This window comes from Triticum aestivum, chromosome 6B (assembly GCF_018294505.1).
Source record: "Triticum aestivum cultivar Chinese Spring chromosome 6B, IWGSC CS RefSeq v2.1, whole genome shotgun sequence".
Classification (NCBI taxonomy): domain Eukaryota; kingdom Viridiplantae; phylum Streptophyta; class Magnoliopsida; order Poales; family Poaceae; genus Triticum; species Triticum aestivum.
Genome location: NC_057810.1, coordinates 199629740 through 199646047, shown reverse-complemented (window position 1 = coordinate 199646047; position 16308 = coordinate 199629740).

The following is a 16308-nucleotide window of genomic DNA, read 5'->3' as shown; positions in this document are numbered from 1 at the left end:
GAGAGGTATCTCTAGGCCCACTCGGTAGGACATCATCAGAATGTGCACAATGTGACCAAGGGGTTGATCACGGGATGATGTGTTATGGAACGAGTAAAGAGACTTGCCGGTAACGAGATTGAACAAGGTATCGGTATACCGACGATCGAATCTCGGGCAAGTAAAATACCGCTAGACAAAGGGAATTGTATACGGGATCGATTGAGTCCTTGACATCGTGGTTCATCCGATGAGATCATCGTGGAACATGTGGGAGCCAACATGGGTATCCAGATCCCGCTGTTGGTTATTGACCGGAGAACGTCTCGGTCATGTCTGCATGGTTCCCGAACCCGTAGGGTCTACACACTTAAGGTTCGATGACGCTAGGGTTATAAAGGAAGTTTGTATGTGGTTACCGAATGTTGTTCGGAGTCCCGGATGAGATCCCGGACGTCACGAGGAGTTTCGGAATGGTCCGGAGGTAAAGATTTATATATGGAAAGTTGTTGTTCGGGTTCCGGAAAAAGTTCGGGTTTTTTCGGTATTGTACCGGGAAGCTTCCAGAGGATTCCGGAGGGGTCCAGAGGTCCGGAAATTATTCCACCATGTCCAATACAGTAGCATGGGCTGTAGGGGGCGCCCTAGCCTTAATGGGCCAGGGGCACCAGCCCCCCCAAGGCCCATGCGCATGGGAAGGGGAAAACCCTAAAGGGGGAGGCCTCCACTTGACTTGGGAGGCACTCCTCCCCCCTTGGCCGCCCCCCCTAGATGGGATCTAGGGCTGGCCGCACCCCTTGGGGTGGGAAACCCTAAAGGGGGCGCAGCCCCCTTCCCCCCTATATATACTTGAGGTTTTGGGACTGTCATACACATGAGTTTTCTCCCTCTATTGGTGCAGCCCTGCCTCTCCTCCTCCTCCTCTCCCGGGGTGCTTGGCGAAGCCCTGCTGGATTGCCACGCTCCTCCACCACCACCACGCCGTTGTGCTGCTGCTGGATGGAGTCTTCCTCAACCTCTCCCTCTCTCCTTGCTGGATCAAGGCGTGGGAGACGTCACCGGGCTGTACGTGTGTTGAACGCGGAGGTGCCGTCCGTTCGGCACTAGGATCTCCGGTGATTTGGATCACGACGAGTACGACTCCTTCAACCCCGTTCACATGAACGCTTCCGCTTAACGATCTACAAGGGTATGTAGATGCACTCTCCTTCCCTCGTTGCTAGTTTCTCCATAGATAGATCTTGGTGACACGTAGGAAAATTTTGAATTTCTGCTACGTTCCCCAACAATAAACTATTTTACTAGCCATAGATGCATCAAAATAAGCAAACAACACACGAAAAACAGAATCTGTCGAAAACAGAACAGTCTGTAGCAATCTGTAACTAATGCAAACTTATGGAACTCTAAAAATCCTACCAAAATAGTACGTACTGGAAAAATTGTTTATTGATCAGAAGCAAAAAGAATCAATGCAAAATCACGTTTCTGTGATTTATTGATTTTTTTCTCGTGAGCGCAAAGTTTCTGTTTTTCAGCAGAATCAAATCAACTATCATCATAGTTTATCCTATAGGTTCTACTTGGCACAAACACTAATTAAAAGATAAAAACACCTCTAAATAGAAAGTAGAAGCAAAAAAATATTACTAAACAGAAACAAAAACAAAAAACACAAAGAAAATTGGGTTGCCTCCCAACTAGCGCTATCGTTTAACGCCCCTTTGGCACTTGAAAAGTAGAAAGAGGGTCTTCTTTCTATGGCATTCATTCTTCTATTTAGGGTAAGCACATTGCCATTAATGGATGAAGTAAGATTAAGCACGTTACGAAAATTTTCATCTAAGCTAGACTTCATCTCTTTGATAATTTCATTTTGATAAAAGCACAAGAGAGTAGTTGATTTAATCTTGTCATTCAAAGGGTGCCCAAATATGGTTTTCATTTTTTCATAGGTATCTATAGCATCCCCTTCAAGAAAACCTTCTTCAAAAATTGAATCTAGAACTTGTTTGAAAGAAGCGGGCAAGCCAACATAAAAACTCTTTAAGTAAACTTCAATTTGATATTGTGGCAAATAGCTAGCCCGAATCCTTAATAACCTATCCCAAGCATCTTTTAAAGACTGATCAAGCAAATAATGAAAAATTCCGGAGTCATCTTCATCACAATTATTTAAATTCTCATTGATAACCCAGATAGGTCTCCCCATAGCATCATTATTTAAGAGCTTAGAGAGGACAGAAGGGCTATCCAAGGCACTAAAACTAGGGAGAGATCCCCTAGTTCTTTTTGACTCAGCCATGGCACCGGAAAGGCAAACAGAAGAGAGAAGAGAAGATTGGGAAAGAGAGGGTGAATAAAACGGCAAGGGTGTAGTGGGGGAGAGGAAAACGAGAGGCAAATGGCAAATAATGTAAATGCGAGGGAGATGAGTTTGTGATGGGTACTTGGTATGTCTTGATTTGAGCGAAGACCTCCCCGGCAATGGCGCCAGAAATCCTTCTTGCTACGTCTTGAGCTTGCATTGGTTTTCCTTGAAGAGGAAAGGGTGATGCAGCACAGTAGCGTAAGTATTTCCCTCAGTTTTTGAGAACCAAGGTATCAATCCAGTAGGAGGCTCCTCAACAAGTCCCACGAACCTACACAAACAAACAAAGAACTTGCAACCAACGCGATAAAGGGGTTGTCAATCCCTTCACGGCCACTTGCGAAAGTGAGATCTGATAGAGATAGAATGATAAGATAAATATATTTTTGGTATTTTATAATATAGATGCAGAAAGTAAAGATGCAAATAAAAGTATATTGGAAGAAAATATGATAAGAGATAGACCCGAGGGCCATAGGTTTCACTAGAGGCTTCTCTCGAGATAGCATAAGTATTACGGTGGGTGAACAAATTACTATTGAGCAATTGATAGAAAAGCGAATAATTATGAGATTATCTAGGCATGATCATGTATATAGGCATCACGTCTACAACAAGTAGACCGACTCCTGCCTGCATCTACTACTATTACTCCACACATCGACCGCTATCCAGCATGCATCTAGAGTATTAAGTTCATAAGAACAAAGTAACGCATTAAGCAAGATGACATGATGTAGAGGGATAAACTCAAGCAATATGATATAAACCCCATCTTTTTATCCTCGATGGCAACAATACAATACGTGTCTTGCAACCCTTTCTATCACTGGGTAAGAACACCGCAAGATTGAACCCAAAGCTAAGCACTTCTCCCATGGCAAGAAAGATCAATCTAGTAGGCCAAACCAAACCAATAATTCGAAGAGACTTGCAAAGATAACCCAATCATACATAAAAGAATTCAGACAAGATTCAAATATTATTCATAGATAAACTTGATCATAAACCCATAATTCATCGGATCTCGACAAACACACTGCAAAAAGAGATTACATCAAATAGATCTCCACAAGAGAGGGGGAGAACATTGTATTGAGATCCAAAAAGAGATAAGAAGTCATCTAGCTAATAACTATGGACCCGTAGGTCTGTGATAAACTACTCACAACTCATCGGAAGGGCTATGGTGTTGATGTAGAAGCCCTCCATGGTCGATTCCCCCTTCGGCAGAACGCCGGCGAAGGCTCCAAGATGGGATCTCGCTGATACAGAAGGTTACGGTGGTGGAAATTGTGTTTTGTCTGCTCCCTGGATGTTTTTGTGGTACGTAGGCTTATATAGGAGGAGAAAGTACATCGGTGGACGCCCGAGGGGCCCATGAGACAGGGGGTGCGCCCTATAGGGGGGCGCCCTCCTATCTCGTGGAAGCTTCAGCTGCTTCTTGACTTGCACTCCAAGTCCTATGGATCACGTTCGTTCCAACAATCACGCTCCCGAAGGTTTCATTCCGTTTGGACTCTGTTTGATATTCCTTTTCTTCGAAATACTGAAATAGGCAAAAAAAACAACAATACGGGGTGGGCCTCCGGTTAGTAGGTTAGTCCCAAAAATGATATAAATGTGTAAAATAAAGCCCATAGACATCCAAAACAGGTAATATAATAGCATGGAACAATCAAAAATTATAGATATGTTGGAGACGTATCAGCATGTTGCACAATCTTGGGAAAGGATGAAATTGATGCTAAGGAATTGCCCAACTCATGGGTTAAATCTTTGGATGATCATACAAAAAATTATGTGGGATTGAATTTTGTTTCTCGTAATCTTTTAGATTCCGTCGCGGGGGGTACTTTTATGGAAATTACTTTGGGTGAAGCTACTAAATTGCTAGACAATATTATGGAAAATTACTTGCAATGGCATACCGAAAGAGCTCCTACTAGTAAAAAAGTCAATTTGGTAGAAGAAATAAATTCTTTGAGTGAAAAAGTTGATGCTCTTATGAAGTTGGTTGCTAATAAAGGTGCTCCTATTGATTTTAATGATGTGCATTTGTCTACTTTGATTGAGCAAAATAGTGAGGCCATAGATGTGAATTTTGTCTCGCGATATAATTTCAACAACAATGCTTATAGAGGTAATTTTAATCCTAGGCCTTTTCCTAGTAATTCCTCTAACAATTATGGTAATTCCTATGGTAATCCCACCTACAATAATAATATAAACACCTCTGATCTTGAGAACAATATTAAAGAATTTATCAATACGCAAAAGGCTTTCAACGCTTCGATAGAAGAAAAGTTGAATAAAACTGATGATTTGTCTAGAAGTGTTGATAGAATTTCTCATGATGTAGAAACTCTCAAGATGAAAAATTTTGTGCCTAAAGTTGAAGAATCAATTAAAGCTCTTTATGTTTCTATGGGTGAAAATAAGAAAAGAACCGCTATGCTTAGAGCTAAAAGAGACTTTTTAGAAAAAGCATTTTCTAGTGATTACTATCATAAAAGTGATGAAGATCTTAAAGTGATTGGTGTTTCTTCTATTGGTTCTTTGTTTAGTAAAATTAAGATTGATGAAAAAGGGACTAGAGAAGAGTCAAGTTTAGTTAGAAGGCGTCCCTATGATTCGGAGGGTGAAAATCTTGTTGAAAAAATTGATAAAAGTGGGTTTGAAGAGGTCAAGACTTTAACTAATGTTGTGCCCACTATTTTGGATTATGAAGACTTTAATTATGATAGTTGCTCTTTGATTGATTGTATTTCTTTGTTGCAATCCATGATAAATTCACCGCATGCTTATGAACAAAATAAAGCTCTTACTAAACATATTGTTGATGCTATGGTGAAAGCTTTTGAAGAAAAATTGGAATTAGAAGTTTCAATTCCTAGAAAATTGCATGATGAATGGGAACCTACTATCAAAGTCAAGATTAAAAATTATGAGTGTTTTGCTTTGTGTGACTTGGGTGCTAGTGTTTCTACAATTCCGAAATCTTTATGTGATGTGCTTGGTCTTACCGATATTGAAGAATGATCTTTAAATTTGCACTTAGTGGATTCTAATATAAAAAAGCCTATGGGAAGAATTAATGATGTTCTTATTCTTTCAAATAGGAATTATGTGCCGATAGATTTTATTGTTCTTGATATAGATTGCAATCCGTCTTGCCCAATTATTCTTGGTAGATTGTTTTTGCATACTATTGGTGTCATGATTGATATGAAAAAAGGCAATATTAAATTTCAGTTTCCACTAAGGAAGGGAATGGAACACTTCCCTAGAAAAAGAATTAGGCCACCATATGAATAATCATGAGGGCATCTTATGGATCTAGAACCAAAGATGACAAAACTTAGATCCTATGCGTTATGCCTAGATAGGGGCGTAAAACAATAGCGCTTGTTGGGAGGCAACCCAATGAATAAAATTTATTTTTGCTTTTTGATTTTTGTTCTTGTGTGTTAGCAAAATTATTCTACTTTTATAATTGTGTTTTTTGTGTTTTAATTAGTGTTTGTGCCAAGCAATGCCTTTGGGAAGACTTGGGTGAAAGTTTATTTGATCTTGCTGAAAAACAGAAACTTTTGTGCTCACGAGATTTGTTGTCATTTTGTACAGAAGAGTGATTTTAAGTCGATTCTTTTTGCAGAGGATTAATAGACAAATTCCTCACGTCCTTCATTTTATTTCATAATTTTTGGAGTTACAGAAGTATTCGAAATTTTCATATTTCTACAGAATGTTCTGCTTTTGACAGATTCTATTTTCTTTGCGTTGTGTGCTTGTTTTGATGATTCTATGGTTTTCTTTGATGAGTTTTTGCCATAGAAAAGTTGGAAGACAGTATATATAATGAAAAAACAAAATAAGAACAGATTTTCTACAGTACTTATAGTAGTGGTTTGGTTTCTTATACTAACGGATCTCACGAAGATTTTGTTTGAGTTTTGTGTCATTGAAGTTTTCAAGTTTTGGGTTATCTTATGATGGATGAAGGAATAAGGATAAGCAAAAGGCTAAGCTTGGGGATGCCCGAGGCACCCCAAGATAATATTCAAAGAAGTAGCAAGCAACTAAGATTGGGGATGCCCCCGAGTGGCATCCCCTCTTTCTTCTAACAACCATCGGTATTTTACTTGAAACTATATTTTTATTCGGCACATGATATGAGTTTTGCTTGGAGTGTCCTGTATGATATGAGTCTTTGCTTGTTTTGCTTTATGTTTTAAGTGTTGAATCCTTGCTGGACACACCCTTTTAAGAGAGCCAGAAATTATGTTATGCTTGCTCCTATGCTTCACTTAAATTTTTAGAGCCGTGGACTTCCTCTAGTACTTCACTTATATCTTTTTGAGCACGGTGTGCTTTGTTAGTTTTGAAGAAATGCTCTCATGCTTCACTTAGATTTATTTGGGAGTTAGTAAATTTTTAAGAAATTCTCTCTTGCTTCACTTAGATTATTTTGAGAGAAAGAAAAAATTATGCTCATGATCTTCACTTATATTTGTTTGAGCTTATCAAAAGCAACATATGAAAATAGTCCCAAAGTGATAGATATCCAAGGAGGATATAATAAAAACTTTCATGAAGATCATTGGACAAAGTAAACTTGATTCTTAGTAATGGTTTTGAGATATGACGATATGATATGTGAGTCATGTTGATGAGTAATTATGCTTTAGTAAAAATATTGATGTTAAGGTTTATGATTCCCTGTGCAAGCACGAAAGTCAATAGTTATGCAATGAAATTTATATCCTACTTATGGTGCATTATTCAGTGTTACTTATGCTTAATGCTTGGGTACGAGATTTTTCGCTTTTCGGTTGGTCGCTTCTCAATCTTTTTGCTAGCCTTCATTTTGCACTAAGTATGATCACTACTTGTGCATCCAAAACCCTTTCAACCAGTTTTGCCTTATGAGTCCACTATACCTACATATATGCGCTATTTCCATGCCGTTCTAAGCAAATTTGCATGTGCCATCTCTAATGTTCAAAATAAATTTCTCTTTTGTGTGCTCTACTACTCGCGAGGCGGTAAAGGGTGGCCAATATTTTCCATGCTAGATGTGTTATTCTCACGATGAGTGTTTATTCACTTGTCATTGCACGAGAGTACGGCAAAGGTACTAGGGATGCCCAGTCCTGAAATGAAAAATGAATTTGCTTTATGTTATCAAATAATAAATTCCTTGGAAAGTGTTGGTATGGAGGGCACCCGTGGATACGGCTAGCCATGGAAAGTGAAAGTTATGGTGGAAAAAGGAATAAACTTTATTTTCTGTTTGGGAACCGCCTATGATGTATCTAGCATGGAAAGTGTTGGGATGCTCCAAGTCGTTTTTGTTGGTAGGAAAAGTATGCCTCTCAAAAATAATTTTATCTCTCAATTTAAGCTATGAGCTCTGGCACCTCTACAAATCCCTACTTCCCTCCGTGAAGGGCCTTTCTTTTACTTATGCAATTTTTAATTTTGAGTTTGAGTCTCCATCTTCTCTTATGAAGCACCAACTAATGGGCACTATAATCGTATTTGAGCATTGGGTGTAGCTAATATTCGAGTGTGTTTCATGAATGGATTAATGATTGAGCATGATGGGCTAGGGATAACTTGCTTTAGTGTTGATATTTTGAAAGACATGGTTGCTTGTTGGTATGCTTGAGTATTAAAATCTTCATGTCAAAACTAGACTATTGCTTTGAATCATATAAAAGTCCATATGCTCATGCTATAAAAGAAAAGAATGTGATGAACATGTTAGGCAGCATTCCACATCAAATATTCTGTTTTTCTCATTTACCTACTCAAGGACGAGCAGGAATTAAGCTTGGGGATGCTGATATGTCTCCAACGTATCTATAATTTTTGATTGTTACATGCTGTTATATTATCATTCTTCGATGTTTTACAATCATTTTATAGTCATTTTATATCATTTTTTGGTACTAACCTATTGACATAGTGCCCAGTGCCAGTTGTTGTTTTCTGCATGTTTTTTACATCGCAGGAAATCAATATCAAACGGAGTCCAAACGCAACGCAACTCCTAGAGGATTTTTTTTGGGCCAGAGGAAAGCCAATGGGCCAAGGAAGCACCTGAGGGGCCGCTCGAGGTGAGCACCACCAACCAGGGCGCGCCAGGAGGACCAGGCGTGACCTGGGGGTTGTGCCCACCTCGGGTGCCCCCCGAACCGCCTCTTTGCTCTATAAATACCCAAATATTCCAGAAACCCTAGGGGAGTCGACGAAATATTGATCCAGCCGCCGCAGAGTCCAGAACCACCAGATCCAATCTAGACACCGTCATCGAGGGGTTCACCATTTCCATTGGTGCCTCTCCTATGATGCGTGAGTAGTTCTTTGGAGACCTACGGGTCCGTAGTTAGTAGCTAGATGGCTTCCTCTCTCTCTCTCTCTCTCTCTCTCTCTCTCTCTCTCTCTTGAGTATCAATACAATGGTCTCTTGGAGATCCATATGATGTAAGTCTTTTGGCGGTGTGTTTGTTGGGATCCGATGGACTTTGAGTTTATGATCAGATCTATGTTTTTATCCATGAAAGTTATTTGAGTCTTCTTTGATCTCTTATATGCACGATTTCTTATAGCCTCGTATTTCCTCTCCAATATTTTGGTTTTGTTTGGCCAACTTGATCTATTTATCTTGCAATGGAAAGAGGTGCTTTGTAGTGGGTTCGATCTTACGGTGCTTGATCCTAGTGACAAAAGGGGAACCAACACATATGTATTGTTGCTACTAAGGATAACAAGATGAGACATATATATGCCGCAATAGATAAACAGATCTCGTCTACATCATGTCATCGTTCTTATTGCATTACTCCATTTTCTCCTGAACTTAATACACTAGATGCATGCTGGATAGCGGTCGATGTGTGGAGTAATAGTAGTAGATGCAGGCAGGAGTCGGTCTACTAATCTTGGACGTGATGCCTATATAATGATCATTGTCTGGATATCGTCATGATTATTATAGTTCTATCAATTGCCCAACAGTAATTGTTTTCCCACCGTTTGCTATTTTTCTCGAGAGAAGCCACTAGAGAAACCTACAGCCTCCGGGTCTCTTTTCATCATATTTGCCTTTGCGATCTATTTTCTCTTGCATTTGTTTTCAGATCTATTAAACCAAAAATACAAAAATACCTTGCTACAATTTATTTGTTTCGCGATCTATTTATCATATCTACCACTTTTACCTCATGTTATTTGCCTATCTTGAGGCGCCGTACCCGAAGGGATTGACAACCCCTTGAACACGTCGGGTTGCGAGTATTTGTTATTTGTGCGCAGGTGTTATTTACGTGGTGTGAGGAGGTTCTCCTACTGGTTCGATAACCTTGATCTCATCACTGAGGGAAATACCTACCATCGCTATACTGCATCATCCCTTCCTCTTTGGGGAAATATCGACGTAGCTCTAGCAGACATCACTACCCGCTCGGGCAGCGGCACCACCACACCAGTCCATAGCCTCATGCCTCCCTCCCAGCCTCAAACCCCCCGCCTGCCACCGTCGAGTAGCCAAGGATGGGACTCACCGGTTTCTTTGGCAGATCCACTTTCTCCTAGCGGTCCATCCATGGTACCGGAGACTCAGGCCCTGCTCTCCGTGTCAACTCCCCAGCAACCGCAGCTGCTTCTCCGGGGTGAGTTCTCCAAGGCACCCCTAGCCCTCGACATAGCGGCCACTCCAGATCCACCCCATTTTGGGCGTGGCAAGCTTAGATCCAGCATAGTTGTGCCTTCCCCCACCGCCGACCATTCCTCTTCGGACAACGATGGTGACTGGTCAATCTATCAGTCACGCAAGAACTGACAGGCTGGTAGAGAACAGTTGGCTCGCCCTGCGCCCCCGCCGCATCGTCGGCCTCCCCACCGGCCGCCATTTAATGCAGACCCACGTCGTGAGGCCTTCTTAAGTCGGTTCGAAGGCTTGTGCTTTCGATGCCTCAGCTCTGAGCACCGTAGGAAAGATTGTAGAAATCTGCTCCGCTGCATTGTCTACAAGCTTCTAGGCCATTTCGGCAAAGAGTGTCCACAAAATCCTAGAAATCACCGGGGTGGCGGCTTTGCCAAGGAGAGGTCGGGGCCAGCGCCGCCCAGGGCGACGATGCACTCTCGGCTGCACTTCCCACCTCCACCAACATCCCCATCTCCAGCCATTGCAGGGATGGACCGCCTCAGCTTCCACACCGACACGACTCGACGCCCGTGGGAAAACCACAAGGTGGTCATCTCGACACTGGCGATGGAGCACCAGGAGTTCATCCTCAAGCACCATGTGTTGCTCCTCTCGGCGGTGGACAAGATGTGCCCGACTAACCCCATGGCAGTGGCTTGTGTGCTGGAGGCGCTGCTCGAGATCCCTCTACACGTCCTGCGCATGATGTACCATCACTCGGAGGGGTTCTTCGTCCACTTCGATTACCCCGTGCAGCACGACAACGCCATCAAGGAGGAGACGGTGACTGTGGAGGGCGCTGCCTTCAAGATCAAGGCTTGCACGAGGACGACCACATCACCCCCGGCAACTTCAAGCTGCACATCCTGCTCGTCACAGAGGGTCTTCCGATGCACCTCTGGTCCCTAGAAGGCGTGGAGGAGGCCATCAGCGACAAGTGCAGGGTGGACCGCCTCGACAGCCGTACGTTTGAGCACGGCCACACTAAGACCTTGGTCTGCTAGGTTTGGGTCTGGGATGTCGCTCACATCTTGACCAAACGCATGCTCTGGATGATCAAGCGTGGGGCAGGAAGAACAGAGGAGATGCTCGGCTTCTCGCCGCCGAGCCACGACATTGCGCCGCCGCCATGGGTGATGCGTTGTGACCTTCTGATACATCCATTTTGCATCATGTTTACCTACTGTTATTTATGTTGTTTTATTGCATAATAATTCTTTTTGGAGTAATTCTAATGCCTTTTATCTCATAACATGCAAGGTACACACAAAAGGGGAGAATTCTGGCAGCTGGAAATCTGGACCTAAAAAAGCTACGGCTGGCTACCTATTCTGCACAACTCCAAATAAGATGAAACAAATAAATGAGAATTTTTGGAGTCAATAAGTACCAGAGGGGGCCCACCAGGTGGGCACAACCCACCTAGGCATGCCAGGGAGCCCAGGTGCGCCCTGGTGGGTTATGCTCACCTCGGCCCACCTCCGGTGCCCCTCTTATGGGGCATAAGTTATTTTGACCTAGAAAAGATAAGGAGAGGACTTTCAGGATGAAGCGCCGCTGTCTCGAGGCGGAACTTGGGCAGGAGCACTTTTGCCCTCCGGCGGAGCGATTCCGCCGGGGGAACTTCCCTGACGGAGGGGGAAATCATTGTCATCATCACCACCAACAACTCTCCCATCTTGGGGAGGGTTATCTCCATCAACATCTTCAACAGCACCAATTCCTCTCAAACCCTAGTTCATCTCTTGTGTTCAATCTTTGTATCGGAACTATAGACTGGTGTTTGTGGGTGACTAGTAGTGTTGATTACATCTTGTAGTTGATTACTATATGGTTTATTTGGTGGAAGATTATATGTTCGGGTCCATTATGCTATTTAATACCCCTCTGATCTTGAGCATAATTATCATTTGTCAGTAGTTACTTTTGTTCTTGAGGTCACGGGAGAAATCATGTTGCAAGTAATCATGTGAACTTGATATGTGTTTGATATTTTGATGATATGTATGTTGTGATTCTGAAAGTGCAACTATCCCTAGGTGGTTTCGGTAATTCATAACAACATATAGCTCATTGAGCTAATGTTATTCCAAGACATATATTTCAGGAAAGCTCAATGAATGGCATGGCATGGATGATGAAAGTGGATCCCTCAAAATATCAAGGACAAAGGATTGGCTCAAGCTCAAAAGCTCAAGACTCTTCATTTTATATTTCAATGATCCAAGATCACATTGAGTCTATAGGAAAAGCCAATACTATCAAGGAGGGATGAGGTGTTGCTTAATGAGCCTCTTGCTTCATGTGCTTAGTGATATGCTCCAAAACCCTCAACTACTTTCTCACATCCACATATGACCTAAACCTAAAGCCAAAATCGGTCACACCGATTCTTTCTATCCGGCGCCACCGAGTTCAAATGTCATAGCCACTGCCACAAACCCTAGGCAAATCGGTCTCACCGATAGGGATCTCGGTCTCACCGAGATGGGATTGTAATCTCTCTGTTTCCCTTCGTAACGTTTCGGTCTAACCGAAGTGAGCGATCGGTCCCACCGAGATTGCAATGTAAACTCTCTGTTTCCCTTTTGTAACATTTCGGTCTCACCGAAAAGAGCAAATCGGTCCCACCGAGTTTACCTGACCAACTCTCTGGTTAGCTAATTACCAAAATCGGTCCTACCGAGTTTGTGTAACCGGTCTCACCGAGATTACGTTATGCCCTAACCCTAATCATATCGGTCCTACCGAGTTGCATGTCGGTCCCACCGAAAATCCTAACGGTCACTAGGTTTACTAAATCGGTCTGACCGAGTTTGTTGATTCGGTCCCACCGAGATTGGTAAATTGTGTGTAACGGTTAGATTTTGTGTGGAGGCTATATATACCCCTCCACCTCCTCTTCATTCGTGGAGAGAGCCATCAGAACAAACCTACACTTCCAACTTACCAGTTCTGAGAGAGAACCACCTACTCATGTGTTGAGGCCAAGATATTCCATTCCTACCATATGAATCTTGATCTCTAGCCTTCCCCAAGTTGCTTTCCACTCAAATCTTCTTTCCACCAGATCCAAATCCTATGAGAGAGAGTTGAGTGTTGGGGAGACTATCATTTGAAGCACAAGAGCAAGGAGTTCATGATAAACGCACCATTTGTTACTTCTTGGAGAGTGGTGTCTCCTAGATTGGCTAGGTGTCACTTGGGAGCCTCCGACAAAGATTGTGGAGTTGAACCAAGGAGTTTGTAAGGGCAAGGAGATCGCCTACTTCGTGAAGATCTACGGCTAGTGAGGCAAGTCCTTCGTGGGCGACGGCCATGGTGGGATAGACAAGGTTGCTTCTTCGTGGACCCTTCTTGGGTGGAGCCCTCCGTGGACTCGCGCAACCATTACCCTTCGTGGGTTTAAGTCTCCATCAACGTGGATGTACGATAGCACCACCTATCGGAACCACGCCAAAAACATCCGTGTCTCCAACTGCGTTTGAATCCTCCAAACCCTTCCCTTTACTTTCTTGCAAGTTGCATGCTTTAATTTCCACTGCCTATATACTCTTTGCATGCTTGCTTGATTTGTGTGTTGATTGCTTGACTTGTCCAAAGTTGCTAAAATCTGTCAAACTCTAAAATTGGGAAAAGGTTAAGTTTTTAATTGGTCAAGTAGTCTAATCACCCCCCCCTCTAGACATACTTCAAGGTCCTACAAGTGGTATCAGAGCCTTGGGCTCCATTTTCTTTGATTTCCATAGCTTTTGGTGGTCATAGCCTTGGTTTCACAACCTAGGAGAGTATGGCGTCTAGCGAGGGAAATTATCACCGTAGAGGTCCTTACTTTGATGGAACTAATTTTGCTAGTTGGAAGCATAAGATGAAAATGCATATTCTCGGACATAACCCCGCCGTTTGGGCTATTATTTGTATTGGCTTGCAAGGTGACTTCTTTGATGGGAGAGAGCCGAACCGTGAAGCTAATGCGGAAGAATTGAAGATGCTGCAATACAACGCTCAAGCTTGTGATATCATCTTCAACGGATTGTGCCCTGAAGAATTCAACAAAATCAGCCGTCTTGAGAATGCAAAGGAAATTTGGGACACTTTGATTGATATGCATGAAGGTACCGACTCCGTCAAGGAATCCAAGTTGGATGTGCTCCAAAGTCAGCTTGACAAGTTCAAAATGAAGGATGGTGAAGGTGTCGCTGAAATGTACTCTAGGCTTGCTCTTATCACAAATGAGATTGCCGGCTTAGGGAGTGAAGAGATGACCGACAGATTCATCATCAAGAAGATCCTAAGAGCATTGGATGGAAAATATGATACCGTGTGCACATTGATTCAAATGATGCCCAATTACAAGAATCTCAAGCCAACGGAGGTCATTGGTAGAATTGTTGCTCATGAGATGTCACTCAAGGATAAGGAGGAACTTCACAACAAGTCAAGTGGTGCTTACAAAGCCTCATGTGAAGCCCCCACATCATCAAGTGAGAAACAAACCTTCAATGAAGAATTGAGCTTAATGGTGAAAATTTCAACAAATTCTACAAGAGTAGAAGCAAAGAAAGAAGCTCTAAGTCAAGGTCCTACAATGACAAAAGATCTTCCAGTCGAGAGCGCAACTGCTACAATTGTGGGAGACCCGGACACTATTCCAATGAGTGTACGGCACCCTACAAAAGAAGAGAAGATTCTCCAAAAAGAAGAAGTAGAAGAGAAGAATCACCACCAAGAGAGAGAAGGAGTAGAGATGATCGTTATGAACGAAGACCCTCACGGAGAAGCAAAGATTCGGAAAGGAAGGACAAGTCATCAAAGAGCTACACAAAACGAAGACATCAAGCTCATGTTGGTGAATGGGTATCCGGTTCCGAATCTGAACATCACTCCGAGAGAAGCTATCACTCCGACTCTGAACATACTCAAGATGAAGGTGTTGCCGGTCTAGCACTTGTGTCAACCAACTCCTACGACATATTTGACTCACCAAATGAAGGAATTGGAAGATGCTTCATGGCCAAAGGTCCAAAGGTAACACATCCCGAGTATGTTGATTTCAATAGTGATGAAGATGACTTGCTAGGTGATGATGATTTACTTATTGACAACTCTAGTGATGAATACTATGATGAAACGTCAATTAATCATGCTAAACAAGATAAAACGAATGACAATGATAAGGAGAAGATTGAGCTTCTAACTAAAGAACTAAACACTCTTAAGTTAGCTCATGAAACTATCTTCGAAAATCATCGAGAACTTTTAAGGGCTCATGAGAAGTTACGCTTTGAAAAGCTCAATCTTGAGCAAGAGCATGAGTTCTTAAAGGCAATCAATGATGATCTTCGCAAGAAAAGTTCTTCTTATATTGCCAAGCGTTTACTCTTATCTACTTACATGCCTCAAGTCAAGTCTAGTAACAAGAACAAGAAAGATTCTTCCTCTAGTAGTAACAATAACTATGCTAAATCCAATATTGTTGCTTCTAGTAGTTCTCTTGATTCCACTAATGATTCTCTTAGCCAAGTTACACTTGAGCAAGAAAATAGCTTATTGAAGGGAATTATAGAGAAAGGTGTATACAAGAGCCTTGCCGGGAGTAAGCAATTCGAGGAAATTGTACGCAAGCAAGGAAGGCACCGGAAGAATCAAGGTGTTGGTTTTGAACGAAAGTTCAATGCCAATGGAGTTGAGTGGGAAGAAGATCAATACCCCAAGACGAAGTTTGTTCCTCAACAAGAGAAGTATGATCCTACTTCTTTCAAGGGAACACAAGCTCAAGATGATCTTCCACCACAAGACCATAAAGGCAAGGACAAGCTTCAAGAGGAGATTGATGCATTTGAAGAAGCACCTAAGGCCTTGGTCAAGTGGGTTCCCAAGACTACGTCAAGTTCTACTTCATCAAGTACAACTACAACTCCAAGGATTCCCATCAAGATGATGTGGATCCCGAAGAAGAAGAACTAGAGAGTTCTTGAGGGTGACTCCGCCAACATTCTTCACTCATATCTTTATGGCAAGAACAAGTGCAATCAACCTCCACATCTTGCACTAGTTCAAGGAGTCACAAACCCTCATGTTGGTAAGGCAAGGGACAAGGTAACCAAATGATTTCATGGACATCATCTTGTGTGTGCATCACTCTATGTCTATGGATATTCTTGTTTTGTTCCTTGTGGGACTAACCCGTGTAGGTATTGAAAGTGCAACTCACTCCAAAGGATTGCTCCAAAAGATCTACATC